General features: G+C 45.5%; 1 long non-coding RNA gene across 2 annotated transcripts; it reads right to left on the bottom strand.

Moving 5' to 3' along the window:
• Positions 1-424: 424 nt before the first annotated feature.
• On the bottom strand, positions 425-12,345 carry LOC137842530 (uncharacterized). Of its 2 annotated transcripts, XR_011089100.1 has the most exons (4): positions 12,159-12,345; positions 3,805-3,919; positions 2,388-2,543; positions 425-1,440 (listed from the first exon to the last, which is right to left on the bottom strand). It is a non-coding gene; the product is annotated as an uncharacterized lncRNA (long non-coding RNA). The 2 variants fall into 2 exon arrangements; XR_011089099.1 differs by lacking the exon at positions 3,805-3,919 and having other exon boundaries at positions 12,159-12,332.
• Positions 12,346-13,428: the final 1,083 nt, after the last annotated feature.

The following is a 13,428-nucleotide window of genomic DNA, read 5'->3' as shown; positions in this document are numbered from 1 at the left end:
CGGAAAATGCAAGTGGTTGAGAGTGCCCTGACAGCAAACCCCCATGCATGGGCAGCAAAAGGAAAGCTGGGAAACAAGGAGATTGTGATAATCCCAGTACACAATGGCAAAATGTTGGTTTCTGCCCCACAGATGGGAGATCAAGGAGGGGAACTGAGCAGGACCCGTCCAGAGCCACTGTGACGGCGGCTCCAACAAGCTGGGACGGGGGAAGCTGAACCACGGAGGGAATTTCAGCATCTGCTGGGTGCCAAAACCCCCAGGTGTATGAACAAGCATGACCAAGTGGTAAACCAGGGCAACTGGTAAGGACCTGGCTGTGCCACACTCACAGCCCTGCCGTTCCTGATGGTACCAGCAAGGAGGAGAACAGTGCTCACCCCAGCACAGGGCTGAGAGGTGCTTGGCGCCGCAGGGGCATTGCTGAGGCCTCTGGACACAGCCAACAGCTGCCCACTGCCCAGTGGGCAGGGGTTAAAGCTAGGACCCCAGGCAGGTCTCGGTCCCCCCACACCAGACCAGTGACTGGTGGGCTCCAACCAACATCTGCCATGCAAAATAATTCCTATTTTCCTCAGTGGGATCCCCAGGTTGAAAGCACCACCCCAGCAGCACTGACTCTGATGAAGGATCACCTCCCTGTGCCCTGGGGTGAGCTGCTAGATCTGATGGAAGTGTTGCAAGTGGCTGGGAAATGGCCCTTCCCATGTGGATATTCTGGGATCTGATGGATGGCTGAGCTTGTGGGGCTGTGCTCTCCCTCCAACTGGGGCATGAATATTGTCTCTCTCTGCAGAGTGCCCCTTTCCACAAGCACTGGTGGGATATAAAAATATGCAATGTTTGCAGGCACACAGTAAGTGAAGGATGGAGGCTGGGAGAGGGAGGTGCGAGGTGGCAAGATTCTCCTTGCCTGTGTGCAGGATCCTACTGTTGAATAACATTGGCACTAAGGCTAGGTGCCAGTTTGCAGAAATGCACTGGAATTCATTTGTGTGTATTAATGAAAGCATCATATTTGGGACATTTCTGTCAAATTGGGTTGAAATCCAGAAAAGCAATTAAGACACGCACATATATGTGGAGACTGATCACAGCAACCTGTTTCTTACAGCCAGATGTCTTTAGAAGATGTCTAAAAAAAAATAATACCCAAGGTGTATTGCAGAGCACAGCTTCCCTGTCAAGGACTTCTCTTCACACGCAGCACTCGGGGCTTGTAGCGCTGCAATGAAATTCTGCACAAGGGGGAAATTTCAGCAGGAGGAGGAATGAAAGGCTGAAAATCCCTGAAAGACACTTGCAGCCCCAGCAGTCCTCGTGGGAGCCCTGTCAGAGGACAGCCAGGAAGCAGGACTGGCACACGAGGCAAATGGCACGGTTGCCAGTGGTCCACGTAGGCAGAGGTGATTAAGTGACACGAGGCACGGATCTCTCCAGCTGGAGGTATTTTAAACACATACAAAATAATGTCAGAATCATAGGACTGCAATCTTTAAATTATATTCAAAAAAGATGCTCAAAGCATATATCATTGAATTATGAACAGCTTTGGCAGCTTTATTGATGATGTTGAATCTGGTTGACAGATGCATTTACACTGCATAAGCATTTGAGATGCTAGAGTAATTGCTTATTAGTCTTGTTGTGAGGCAAAACACCAGATTGAAATAAATAGGAGCTCATGAACACAGAATTTTGCTGCCTCTTTGATTATTTTTTCAAGCTAACCATCTGCTAAGCATCTGGGATTCTTAGAATCCAAGATCCATACCACACACAGGTGGGAATTAAAAAATACAAATAGAAGGAGCTTAAGAACCCAAACAAACTATAACATAAAATTGTCCAAAGTGACTCAGGACTTTCTTCCCTGACTTGCATACCGATATAGGAAACCCAGGTTTTATAGGACAGGGTCTGCCCTACATGGGGAAGGGAGACACAGCCAAACAGCTCCATCAGCTTCATCGCACCAGTGCTTTGCAACACATGCCAGGGGCAAAAAGGATGAGCCAGGTACCCCAGGGTGGGGCATGGAAGGGCTGCAGGGAAGCAGCAGAGCAGGCACTTGGCAGCTGTGGTCTCCACAGGGGATATATTAAAAAAAAAATATATCCTGAGTAACCAGGAAAACTTCCAGGACTCTCTAGGGCTGCTTTTGCACGAATTTTGGCAGGCACTGTGATATTTCAGGTTACATCTCTGTCTCTTGCTAATATGTTTTTAAACCTTTACCAAATTTCATTTGTGTTTGGCAGGAGAAAAAAGAAATCAAAATGCCCATAGAGAGAGCTACGTGTGCCTACACACCACCCACGATGCAGACCCAGCCCGTGGTACCAGCTGCCCTCCTGCCATCTCCAAATGTTACAGGCACACCCAGCCTTGACCTTGCCAGGGATGGCCACCCAGCAGAGGATGAGATGGGCCAGGGGGCCAAGCACTTGCCCTTCACAGCCTTTTGTGCCTGGACTGAAGACCCCAGGGAAGAAGCACTTGGCACATAGGGAGCCCCAGTCTCAGCTGAGTTGGGGTAAGCACTACAATAAGAAAAAAAAACAACACTCAGGAGTCTAAAACTCATACAGAACAAATTCGGGAGTCAGGGTAAATCCTGCCATGCAGTTTATTGCAGCCTATGGGATAGCAGCTTTGATAAGAACGTAAAACTGATATTTGAATTTCCCCCAGCTGCCAGTGCACTTGATGCTGAGAACATGAGTTAATAAAAACAGCCAGTTAACAGAACTGTCAAACTCTGGCAAATACCCATAAAGCAAATGTTCTTTTTAAAAAAGCAAATTAGACATGCATTTTTCTCCATGAAATAGTGCAATTAGAGAAGCTTTATAACTAATATTTGTTTTTGGTTCTAAAATATTAAGGATCTTTCCTAAACATAGCGCAGTGAAGGGTTTCAATTAATCCCTTTTGAACACACACGTTCAGGTGTTTAAAAGGAAAAAGAAGAAAGAATGATTTGTGCATCATGATCTGTCATCTCCAAAAAGCTGTAAACAGTATCTTAGAGAGCAGAGTTTGTGTGACAAATTTGAGATTAGGCGGATTCCGATCTAAAAATTAAATTGCTTATCAGAGAAATAATATTAGAGTAAAATAAATTAGAATCTCTACTGAAGACTCTAAAAGTAATTTTTAAAATTAATTAGAATCAAAAAGATGGATCTCAAAGGATAGGACAACTCTAATTTAGACAGACGGTAATTAATTCCTTATTTCAGAAATTCATTAACAGGCTGTAAGAGCAATTCATTCCTTTGCTGGAGTTCGACTCCAGAGAGAGATTCATCTGGAAGTGGGAAACGTGAGCTCCCCTGCGGGCAGCAGGGCAGTGGCCTCCTGATATGGGGCACATTTGGGGCAGCAGCTCACTAAGGTGGGGCCTGGTGATAATTTTTTTTTATTTTTATTTTTTTCCTCCCAGTAGGTGACACATGCCCAGATGTCCCAGGTGCTCAGGGTTTGTACCCCCAGCTGTCCACACTCCCAGTTGGGTGGGGACTGCAAGCACAAAGGCTCAGCTGAACCCTGGCAAATTGGGAAAATAAATGAAGTACAGAATTCAATCTTCGGCTTCAGGAAAGCATTTCCTTGTGTGATGGAGCCTTTCCGAAGGAGGGAGCAGAAGCAGGACCCAGGCACTGTCCTCACCTCCAGCCAGCACAAGAAAGCCTGCAGAGATTTCCCATTTCCCTTCCCCATGTGCATCTCATTAAAATGATTTGAGAAGAGTGCCAACACTGCTCTTGTTCCTGGAGAACAGCAATACAGGATGCTCACCTGCTGTGCCCTCAGCTGGGGTGGCAGATGTCCCCCTTGCACCAGCCTTCTGACAGGTGAGCACAGATCCCACTGCAGGATCAGGCCCTGGCATTGGGACCAAGAGCCTAGAGATCTGGAGGGGATTTAGGGTTGTGGTGTAAATGCCTGAAGTAACTAGGAAAATAAAACTAACATTCACACTTTTAAGGAAAAGGTACAGCATTGAAGAGGCTTTCAGGGTAGGGCATAACTGCATTATCTGAGCATTCCCTAGGCTCCCAACCTTAGATGCTATCGCGCTGGGGAAACTTGGTGTGCTAGCCCTAAGGAACACCACGGAGCGTGGAGTGGAGTGGAGACACCATGGCTAGGCTCTGTAATCAGGTGGGGCCTCGATTGTTCTTGTGCACAAAGCTGCACTTTTTGCCACCCTAAGCCAAAGACCTGTCATGTTTTGACAAATGCTGTACCCTAGTGTACTTTTTGCTCATTATAATACCAAAACACACCTCCATCCCAAAAGCTACCCGCCTCCAAGGTGCGACCACCCCTCACTGAGCATGCGCCCTGAATTTCTCGGAGCCTATTACTTTAAACGGAGACGGGAAAACTTTACACCAATCATAACTAAGATATGCTTGACTAGAGCCACTCAAGCTCCACCTAAAAGATAGAAAATAATATAAATTGGCCCAAGAGAGAGGGGATGTTAGGGAAGATACCATCGTCAGGGGAGATACCATCCCAAGGACATACAACATCCTTAGGCCCTCCTGACTCCTGGGATCAGTCGACGGGCTGAGCCTCTCTTCCCCCCCCATTGGGACGCCTTTGGGTGAGATCTGAATATTTGCTTATAAATCTCTATAGAGTCTTTGATCCTTTTAACGCGTTTATTTCTAGGCTGCGCACCTGGAACACCTAGAACCCACACCTAGAACCCACACCTAGAACCCTGTAACCTGTAACACCCTGTAACCTGTAACACCCTGTAACACCTGTGTATTTCATGCATACTAGCTTGCTTTTGCAGATAGTCACTATCACCGGCAATCCAAAAGAACCTGATTATCTGTTGCTGTAATAAACCATACTTGATTGCATTGTGATAGCTCTCATTAATGCAACTAGGGTGAGGGTGGTTATCCATGATAGTTCAGTGTTCTGAATCTAACCAGACCCCCAGGTGGTTAATACGTTTTTGGTGAATGTCCGAACGGACCCCCAGTTTTGGTGAATGTCCGACTGGTTCAGTACTCTGAATCCAAACGGGCCCGTGACGGTTAATCAGCTACACCCCTTTAACACGACAAGGGTCAAACTCTAGCACGCAGCAACACAGAATGAAGCTTAGAGTGGACAAGCTTGCAGCATCTCTGCTCCTCCCTAAAACCAACAGGCACATCTAAAAATAAACAACCCCCCGCAATTCACAGAGCAATATCCAGGAAGAAAACAGCTTGGGCACCTCGATAGACTTAGTGCAGGAGTTTCGGCCACTGATAAATAAATGTGCTGTCAGCCTGGTCTGCTGCCAGCCCCAGGAGCAGCTCCACGACTGCCACTGCACTCCGTGATCCTTCAGAGAGGCCAAAGCACAGCGCTGGTCCCTGCCAGAAGCCGTGCTCCGCTCCTTGTCATCTGGATCCCTTTGATAACCAGTTGGGCTTGGAGCTTATCCTCCGAGCTGGAAGCCGTGTCGAGGGGAGGATAAGCAAGGCAGGAATCTGTTCCCTGTACCCAACTGGAGAGAAGCCCAAAGCTCAACCCTTATCTGAGAAGACCTGCACTCCGGAGCTGGATGCGAGTCTCACGTCCACAGCGGGGTGAGCAGGAGAGCCCCAAGCAGGGATTTAACCCCCAGCCCCTCAGGGGAGGGCAGCCACAGGCTGCACTGCAGCTTTCAGAGAGGCGGATGTAGAATCACAGCATCATTTAGGTTGGAAAAGACCTCTGAAATCACCAAGCCCAACATCTCACGTGGCTGTGGGACTTCGGCATCTGGGACCAAAGAGGAGCTATGCAGCATGACCTCTCTAGTAAAGCATGCTCAGTACAGGATCCCACAGTTTGTTCACACCTCTCTGCCACACACTCAAGGATGATTTTCCTCCAACCCCTATGTCTCTTTTAAGCCCACTGGGGAAACAGGTTGTGGCAGGACAGCCAGCACCAGAGAAGTTCAAGACATTGCATTCAACACAGCATGGGTGATGATATAGAAGTCACCCCTCCGCCAGTCCAGCTGCTGCAGAAAGCCATTTATATCTAAAATACCATGCCAGCAGTAGAACCAAACATATTTTAAGCAACACTTGCACTGCAGATTTAATATTAGCTACATTTGGCTATTACCTTGCCCACCCAGCCCTGCAGACACCCCAGCACCTGATGCAGTGAGCACTGTTAATGTGCATGGTGGCACTCTTCTGCTCCTCCTCCTGCCACCTGCTTCACTCCATTTTCTTCCAGCCAAGCACTTGAACATGGTGCTGCGGGCAGCTGCCTTTACAGTTCAGTGAATCAAGTGCTCTGCACCCTGCTGCACTGTCTCTCTCGTTTACTCTGTGACAAATGCCTGGAAATTGTTTAGTTTTATGTCACCGTAAGCCAAGGATATTAAATTTACATCAAGCCAACAAGAGCATAGCTAAGGAAGTGAGATGTTACCTCCAGACTGAGGAAGGGGCAGACATCTCTCTGAATACATGGGGTGAGTCTGGATTTCTGCTTTTCCTCATCACTATCTCCCAGACTGAGGGCAAACAGCTCGATTTTGCCTTTGAGAAGAGACCTCGTGGTCTGGACAGAGCCAGACGGTTGATGCTGGAGATGTCTCCATTTCAAATCTCTCTCAAACCCTGTGTGCCCCAAGTTCAGAGGTGCTGTTCCCCAGCCAGCGCTGCATCACATTCACTGTCACCAAAGGCACAATTGTCAAAAAACTAAAACCATCAAAACCCACAGAACTGCCATCTCATTTGCTTTCTGTCAGCTGTGACTGTCTGAGGATCTCCAGGAGGTCTCCCATCCATAGCCGGTAGGAAAACCCAGACCTGTCCAAGCACAGAGAGCTGCGGACAGCCACACATTCTCCACCACGTACAGACAGAGCTGGTGCTGCATCTCAGGAGCCCCTCTACTCCTTCTGCAAGTCGTCAGGTAGCTGTTAAATTGTCTCCCCACCATCAGGAGGCCTCTGGATCTGTCTCGATACCAAAAAACACTTTCATTTCAGTATAAGCTTCTTATCTCACCGAAGAGCATGCTCAATGTCTCTTATCCTGTTACCAAATATGAAGAACTCCTATTCTTCCACCTAATTTTTTTGTGTTTACAGCTTTGTTACCAAGCTATCTCCCTCCCACTCACCTTCCCCTGATTGTTGATAAACATGGAAATCCATTCCCCTCCTAGCATGGGGAGCAGGGGATCTTTTATCCTCCTCCTGATAAACAGCAATAAGCTTCTTATCCTCTTACCAATAACCGAGAGCATTGCAAATCCTGTATCAGACACACTAGGGTTAGGGTTTGTTTGCATTACGTGAAGAGATTTCGTAAAGCGGCAAATAAAAGGCATATCATTTTGTTCTTTTATCTGAAACTTCCTTCTAGGAGGGAAGGCAGAGTTGTTTAGAAGTAGATTTAATTGGGTATTATTCAGTATCAGGTTGAGGCAAGTTCTCCAGTCTCCCACAAAGAACTTCTGCACTAATTTGTTCTTATTCGTGGATGAAAGGTCATTGTGCTGACTAGGAAGTTAAGTAAACAAAATTAGCATCTGATTTAAGAGACTTCTTATTCCCTCTGGTGTAAATTAGTGTAAAAATTAGCAAGACACTCAGTTGCTGCTGTTTTCTGCATTTGAAATGCATCAGTTCCTTGGATTTAATGGTGTGAAAGCTTATTATTTCTTTATTTATGCAATTGCATACATATGGGTGGTGAGCTGGAAGGGACCAAGTGTGTCAGCTTCAGAAGCAAAAGTCATTCAAGGTTAATAAGAGCAGGACTGAAGAGCTCACAGCAGTACTGACACCTGGATGCTGAAAGAGCAACAATTCTGTGCTCATAGAGGGGAAAAATATTTTAAAAATGCAACACGGACTGTAGCCATGAAACTCAGTGCCACACAATAACCCAGGGGCAAAGCAAATCCACCTTTATTGTAAAGGAGAACAGGCTGCCTTGTTCAAAAGGTTAGGCTACTTTTATTATAAAATTGAAATAAAGAAATGTTCTTAGATGTTCATATCACATTCAAGTCATTTCAAGTTCTTTCATGAGATTAAAAAAGCAACTATTACCTTGGATTAAGGTAGAAGATTCCAGAAACATGATCCTGATAAGTTGCTCATTAAAAGCTTCAGACTTCTAAATCACCTATTAATGATTATTGCTGCCAATTCTAATAAGCTACCTGGCAACATTTCACTTCAATGTCACTGCAGCTTCCCATGAATGCAGTATAAAGTTACATTCTTCATGGAAAGAAAACAACAGGGACAAAGGGACGAAAAATGAGGCCACATTAGTAGGTGCAAGTAACTTCAGATAAGGAAGGTGATAGAGGTATTTTTTTTGTAATACATGTAAATGGTGGGAAGAACATCCTTCTGAAGAGGATCTGGTTAGCAGGGAAGGAGCACCTGAGCCTGGGTCTCTCCCAGCACAGGTTTTCTTCTTTGTTGGTTTGAAGGTTCTTCCCAGCACATCATATATTGTACTTCAGCAGTGGATAAGAGGCATGAAGGTACCTGTTAAATTGGCATGTTGGAAAGCAGGTCTAGATTTTTCTTTTGAATGCATTTGGCACAAGCCTTCAGTGACTACTCTGTAGCAAAGCAAGGAGCAGTACCTTTGGCCCTCCCAAAGCCAATGGACTTTCACTGCATCTACAGGACCTCTCAAGATACTCTTGGCAGATACAAGAAGCACCCCTCCTCCCACCCAGAAATCTACCTGAAGTGACCCAAAAAATCAGGGCTGATTACAGATATTGCCAAAACTTGTTGGGGGGTTGCCACTTCCATGCACCTGCACCTAATCCTCCTTGCACTGACTCCCCAGAAAAGCATCTCCCTCAGAGAGGTGTGATGCTGCCTGGTAGCAGCACTAAACAGGGATGCTCTGGGCTGGTCAGAGCCACGAGCTTCCCCAGGGAAAAGCCTTACACTAAGGGAGAAAAACAGCTGCCCCCAAAGGAACCTGATCTCAGACATTCTCCTTGAGGTGGGGCTACACTCACCTCCAGTGAGGTCCTCCTACAGCAGTAATTTTAATCTTGCATGCTACTAATTTTGATGTTGATTTTCTACTACACAGTTCAAACATATTTCCACTTTAATTGGTAAAACTCAGTCCCCAGACCCCAAAGAGAGGTGCAACATTTTCAACCAAGCTCATCATTTCGAGTCTGCAACTGCTTGTTAAACCAAAAAGATGTGGAACTGAGAGCAATATGTTAAAGTTAATAACATGAATATTAATTCCCTGAAGAATTATGGAATATATCTGTTCTACCAACTAAGCAAAGGTAACATTCCTCCATCCCTGTAAGAGAAATACAGGCACCAAAGTAATAGTTTGCATTTCTTACTGACTTGGGTTTAAAACGTGAGCAGAAATACTGCTTTCCTGGCTAAGAAGAGAGCAGCTACTGCAATGGGCATGAACTGGAGGGCCAGAGCTGCAGTGAGCAGCTCCAGGTGGGCTTGCAAGTGGTCAGTGCTCATCAAAGGCTGAGGTACCAGCCAAGCAGGACAGGAGAGGTCTCTCAAATAAGCATAAACAAACATTAATTGAATAAGATATGAAGAGCAGGGAACATAGCATGCATTCAAGGACTCAAGTATTTTAAGTTAACACCCTGCTGAAAGCTGACCGGCTTTACTCACCACACTGGGCTCAGCACCTTTGGTCTTCAGAAGTTTGGGACTGTATTTCACAGCAACCTTGGTTTGGGCACCTTTCCTCTCAGCTGCGATCCAGGTGACCAGAAGAGGAAGCCAGAAGGCACGCAAAAGGAACAATTTAGATTTTCAGCCCCAGCTCCTACTTTGCCCAAACAGTCCACAGCTAAAAGACACAGACAGGCTGGGAGCAGGAGTCCCACTGACAGAAAAACAGTCAGCAGCAGTCTGAGAGTCTCCAACCAGGTCCTTTGTACAATAAGCCCGGACTCCTTCCTCAACTTCAGATGCCGAATCTCCCTGCTGAGCCACACCATGAACTTTTATATGGAGGGAGGAAACTTTTATAGCAAGGGAGACCTCATGGCGGCCTGCAGCTCCATCACAAGGGGAGGCATCATGGCGGCCTGCAGCTCCCTCACGAGGTGAGCGGAGGGGCAGGCGCTGAGCTCTGCTCCCTGGGGACAGCGACAGGACCTGAGGGAACGGCATGGAGCTGGGACAGGGGAGGGTCAGGGTGTGTGTTAAGGAAAGGTTCTTAACTGAGAGGGTGGTTGGGTGCTGGAACAGGCTTCCCAGGGCAGTGGTCACAACCCCAAGCCTGCTGGAGTTCAGGAAATACTTGGACAATGCCCTCAGATTCAGGGTGGTCCTGTGTGGAGCCAGGAGTTGGACTCAGTGATCCTTGTGTCCCTTCCAGCTCAGGATATTCTATGATTCTAGAGTTCCCTGGAAACACCAAGGCTCCAAATGTAGGTATTCGAGCACTTTTATACATAGGTGAAGAGCATGTCTTCCTGTACAGCATCCCACAGCCAGAATCAAGCAACTCATTCCAAGCGCTAGAAAGTTCAGATTATGGACTAACCCAAATTTGTCTTCTCTCAGAAAAAGCAGTGAACTCAACTGTCTCTGTAGTAGCTGGAATATTTTCCTAGCTGCCCAGGTGATGCTTGGATCTAGCAACCCCTCTTATAAGGGTCTGCCCTTGATCCCACCAGCCCTCATCCAGGACTTCTCATCACAGCCATGGTCCTCACTACCCTGTTTTTCTTTACAGTTCATCAGACAAAAGCAGTGCTAGAGGAGAAGACAACAGTTCAAAGCCTGTTGTTAAAGGGACACATTACAAGAAGTTCAGTACACCTTGCAGAGAAGATAGTTTGCAACTGCTGTGGCCACAGTATATTTGAAAAAGAGAGATTAAAACCACAGCAAAAAAAATAAAAAAAATTGAGCAGAAGAGCAATTAAGCATATGTTGGGTACAAGCTAGTAAACACATAAACAACAACAATTGCCAGTTAACCACAGGCGAGAACTTTCTACAAGCCACAGGTACTGGGCACAAATTGGCAATAATCAGGTTTAATGGGTTTGGTTTACAGTCTCACTGGTTTGCATGTTTTATTATTTTCTGTGGTATTAGCCAGTAAAATAAAATCTCTCCGAACTTGCAAGTCTGTCAGGGTGGAAGAGTCCCAGATGTTACAAGAGTCATATTCTATAGAGACCCCAAGGGACTGGGAATTTTTGTTCCATTACAACGCTGAGGCTTCAGGCAGAGTGTGAAGAGTGCAATAACAATGATGGAATTCAGATCCAAAACAGACGTGGTAACTAATGAAAGTGATTAAGTCCAAGGGAAATAAACTCCAGCTTTTATTTCCATTCAGATACCTGAAAACCCTTTGCACTGGAGAAAAGCAAGAATTACCAAACAGAATGATATTTAAAACACAGTGACATTATTTTTAGTATAGAAGTTGAAGCTCCGCTTTCCTTCAATAAGAAATAGAAGCAAATGAAACTCATTTGGAAAGGAGCACAGCTCTTTTAGCTCAGACTCTGAAAGAGGCTGCAGAGCCCAAGACAAGCTCCAGCCAGGACCTCTGGGGCAGCTGCACGCATTTGCAGCTTTTCTCCAAGCTCACATGGAAACAAGACAGTGCTACACTTTCCATTCCCAAGGAGGAACAAAATCTCATTCCACTTTCCCAGCACGTAGCTGGGCTGCTTTCCAGAGAGGCAAGGTTACAGGTACCTCAATGCACCCCAATGCCTGCAGCACAAGGAGCTTAGCATTCTGTGTAATCAAAGCTTGGAAGACACACCGTAAGAATCAATACAACAGAAAGTTATTATTGTAAGACATTCCTATAGCACAACAAGTTTAGCTTGTACTCCACAATCAAGGATCAGAAACCTCTATCTGACCCAGAGAGACTTTAGTCAATATAGGGCAGAGCACACAATCAAGACAGAATACTGGTGGAGGAGCAGTGGGGAGAGGGACTGAAAAGAAAAGAGGAAGGACCAGGTATTCATCAGAAGCTAGCTTAAGAACCCTCAAATGATTTAACTCTTTTCTCAGTATCCCTTGCAGAGCTTTGCTAATTAAGCACCTATGACTACTTCAACTTTCTGATGAGGAAACTGAGAATGATGCCATGACTTACCCATTTCCATGAACTGAGGCCAGGTTTCAGGTAGGTCCTTGCTCCAGGCTAACTACAGCACTCACAAAATGGAGGGAAAATACCCAAAGCAACCCCACATAGCCCCCTCTCTCACCACAGATCAACTCCTTCCCACCTCCCCTCCAAATGTTTTGCCCTTTGCCTCCTGATTGGTCCCCAGGCCCTCACACAGCAGTGAGTAGGGAATGAATTAATTACATCCTCCTTAAAGACTCCTGATTAACATTTCCATCACATGCTAACAAGACACTTCCTGGCTTCAATCTGCTTTTCTTCATTACAGCTTTCTGAAGACAAACTTTATACGTTTATGAGAAGCATTAAATGCACAATCATCTAACTGCGATTTATAGTCGTCCTCTCTCTGTGAAGTTTTCCTAAAGACTCAGTGTATTATGGCATGAAATCTGGAATGGGCTCCTTAGATTTAGATCTCCATCCACAGCTTTGTCTGAAGCCCCTTTGGAGGATTTCATCACAATAAAAATACAGCAGCCAAACCCAGAGACATCGATTTATTCAGCCTGCAGAAAATGGAGGGGAACGTCCACCTCAAAAAATAGCATCAAATAGCAAAAATATTGCACAGTGATGCCTCCAGGATTTCGAGCAGAAGCACGGGGCAATCTAACCCTAACTGCAACAGAGAGAGATTACTGGGGAAAAAAGCTCAGATTGGCAATTGGGGCTTTGTGGAAAAAAAAAAAAAAAAGAGAGAATAAAGAGAGAGAGAGAGAAAGAAGTAAACAAAGCATACTGAGTAATAGATGGAAAGATGCAAACAGAGGCAGGCACCTGGGATATTTCTTACATTTAATGTGAGAGAAAGGTTCCAAAGCTTGAATAAAATGACTTGACTCCTATCAAGGGTTTTGCAGTTATACTGACTGTAATGCTTATTAGCCTTTGTATTTAGCACATACATTCAGCATCTAGAGTCTCACTCCAATACATATTACAATAAATACACAAGAAGCTTACTGTAATAAATACAGCACCACTGCAAATGAAATAGTAATTAGGAACATAATTCAGACAGATTTTAGTTAATACCTATTTACTAGGAGGTGCTAATCTCTCAAATAAATGTCACAAGTATACAAAACATGCTTCCATGCTTCCAGCTTCCCTCTGTCAAAAACTGTTCACCGCCTAATTGGAATTTAAAAAATTGCCCCATTCTTTGGAGTACGTTGGCAACAACTGTACCAGCTTTTGGAAGCTAAAATGCTGCTGAGGTGAACAGTTT

This window comes from Anas acuta, chromosome 20, assembly GCF_963932015.1.
Source record: "Anas acuta chromosome 20, bAnaAcu1.1, whole genome shotgun sequence".
Taxonomy (NCBI): Eukaryota; Metazoa; Chordata; class Aves; order Anseriformes; family Anatidae; genus Anas; species Anas acuta.
This window is presented reverse-complemented; position numbering and strand designations above follow the sequence as displayed.